Here is a 3,208-nt window from a genome sequence, read left to right as displayed (position 1 = left end):
ATCCGCCAAGGGCAGAGCGTCTAATGTTCGACTGGGCGGGACTTCCGGGACCTAGGCGCGCCGCCCTTGCGGTCCAGTCCGCCGCCGGAAGTTTTTCGACGGTGCCACCTCTTCCGGTCAGGTTGGGTGTTCCCTGGTCTTTCCTGGAGGCATGCTCTCAGAGGCTGCAGAAACTCTTAATTTTATTTGGTACCAGAGTTTGAACCCAGGAATGCTTAACCACTGATCCACATCCCCAGCCCTTTTTTATGTTTTACTTAAAGACAGGGTCTCACCGAGTTGATTAGGACCTCGCTAAGTTGCTGAGACTGGCCTTGAACTCGGCGATCCTCCTACCCCAGCTTCCCAAGTCGCTGGGATTACAGGTAGAAAAGGTAAACCTCTAAAAAAGACCAGAATAGTAATTTTTGTAATTTTTTGTAATCTTCAAATTACCTTTTCCTATTAAAGTTCTTAGTGTCAAATGACAAAATCGCGACAAATTCACCTTGGAGATCTTAGTTGAATTTTATTTTCAATTTTATTTTTGGGCTCTGAAGAGCTGGGCAAAGATTGGCTTTATAGGCAGAAAAGGGGTGAAGAAAGAAACAACAAAAAGCAGATTGGTGGTTGGTTTCAAAATTTCTTTCCTTGTAAGGTGTGGAGAGGATTTCCTTATTGGCTAAAACTGAGCTGTTGGGGGCTGGGGAGATAGCTCAGTCAGTAGAGTGCTTGCCTTGCAAGCACAAGGCCCTGGGTTCGATCCCCAGCACCACCAAAAAAAAAAAAAAAAAAACTGAGCTGTTGGAGATTTGGCTATTATTTTTCTCCTATCTTTGTTGTTTTTCAGTGTTGGTGATGAACCCACGGCCTTATACGTGCTAGTCTAATACTCTACCACTGAGCTACATTCACAATCTCTTCTGATTTTGGGGTGAAGGTTAGTTTTGGTTCTGTGGCTTGGCAATTCAGCATGAGTAAGTCCCTTTTGGTTTGGTCTGTTAGGCATAGCATAAGAACTCAGTCCAGTGGCCTTCTATATATTTTATTTAACAGTAGAAAAGCATTTCTAAGAAGGTTGTCCCCAGAGGTTCCCTTCTCCGAGAAGTTTATTGTCAGTAACTGCAACTTGAGACAACTTGACAGGCACTTATACTTCCTCCTATAGTCCAGGCCCCTAAAGTCTGCAGCCTAGAGATAGATTGTTTTAGGATTTCCTTCCTTTTTAAAGCCTTGAGGACTGTAAACTTGGGCAACAAACTTCAAGGTCATCTCAGTTCTGGGCTTAGCCTTTTTTTTTTTTTTTTTTTTGCGGTGCTGGGGATTGAACTCAGGGCCTCAGTGCTTGTGAGGTGAGCACTCTACCAACTGAGCTATCTCCCCAGCCCTGGGCTTAGCCTTTTATGTCACAAGCCTCTTTTAAGTAGTAGCGTACACCAAGCCAGGCACCCTTGTACACGCCTTAATCCCAGCCACTCAGGAGGCTAAGGCAGGAGAAACACAAGTTCAAGCATAGCTTGAGCAATTTAGCAAGATCATGTCTCAAAGTTTAAAAAAACAATAACCAGATGCATTGGCACACTCCTGTAATCCCACAGACTTGGGACGCTGAAGCAGGAGGATTGCAAGTTTAAGGCCAACCTTAGCAATTCAGTGAGGCCCTAAGCAAAGTAGCAAGACCTTATCTCAATATAAAAAATAAAAAGGGCTGAGTATATAGCTTAGTGGTAAAACACTCCCAGGATCAATCCTTAGTACCAAAAAAAAAAAAAAAAAAAACAAAAAAAAACTGTACACCATTTTAATATTAAGTTTCAATATAGAGCAAAGCTCTAGAAAGGAGGTTAATTAATAAGAATATAATTTCACATTTTATGCATTTTGGCATTAACTGTGTGTGTGTGTGTGTGTGTGTTGATGGTGGTAGTGGTGTTAGGGATTGAACTCAGGGTTTTGCACGTGCTAAGCGTGCACTCTGCTACTGAGCTGCATACCCAGGTCCATTAGCTTTTTGAACCACAACTGATTCTACAGAATTAATTTCTATGAAAAAAAGGCAGGGGGCTGGGGAGATAGCTCAGTCAGTAGAGTGCTTGCCTTGTAAGCACAAGGCCCTGGGTTCGATCCCCAGCGCCCAAAAAGAAAAAAAGGCAGAATTTGGCTAGGGAAATAGATAAAGAATATGATCCCTAGTACTTAAAAGTCAGACCTGAGGTTTGGTTTTGTTTAGTTTTGGTACCAGGGATTGAACCCAGAGGTGCTTAACCACTGAGCCACATCCCCAGTCCCCTCTTTAAAAAATAATCTATATATATATATATATATAAAGTTGTAGGTGGGCACAATACCTTTATTTTTTTATATTGTACTGAGGATTGAACCTAGGGTCTCACGTATGCTAGATGGGCACTCTACCATTAAGCCACAACCCCAGCCCTCCCAGCCTTTTTAAATATTTTACTTAGAGACAGGGTCTCGCCGAGTTGCTTAGGGCCTCGCGGAGTTGCTGAGACTGGCTTTGAACTCTCAGTCCTCCTGCTTCAGCTTCCAAGCTGCTGGGATTACAGACATTGCCCACTGCACCCAGCAGAGGTTTGGTTTTGTTTAGATAATAATAAGCAGGGGTATAGGAGGAGAAAAGAAAATCACTGTGCATGAAACCCTCATTTGGGTTTGCTGAGGGTATTCAGACTGGATAAAGGAATGGTTTCCAGGTGGAACCTAAACAAGGAGTTGTGGGTTCTTGGTAGAGAGCTTTGGGAATTTGTGGTCCAATAATAGCATAGGATTTAGTGATTTTTATATGTAAGAAGCTTATGTGTTAACTACTAGTAATAATGTTATTGCTGTTATAAAGAGAATTGTATATGGAGAATTCCTGAAGCACACCATCGTACTGTTTTGAAAAGAGAGATGGGAAACAGACTTGGGCATATATTCCAAGGCAGTATGTTCATACCATGTACCAACTGACCAGTTGGCAGTGGATGCCAGGGAATATGTGTCAAGTACAATTCCAAGGCATATCTGGCTCAGCAGGACAGCACACTCTATAATGGATTAGTGATGTCTGTTGTGGGTGGTGAAGCGGGTCATCAGCATGCATTTCTTTCAGCATACTACCTCACTCTGACCACCTGAATTTTTACCTTCCAAAGAAAGTATCAGTACTTAGTCCTCACCTTGTGAACAGTGTCCACATTTTTTAATGTTTCTGTTACAACACCTA

This window comes from Sciurus carolinensis, chromosome 9 (assembly GCF_902686445.1).
Source record: "Sciurus carolinensis chromosome 9, mSciCar1.2, whole genome shotgun sequence".
NCBI lineage: Eukaryota > Metazoa > Chordata > Mammalia > Rodentia > Sciuridae > Sciurus > Sciurus carolinensis.
Note: the sequence above shows the minus strand (reverse complement) of the source record.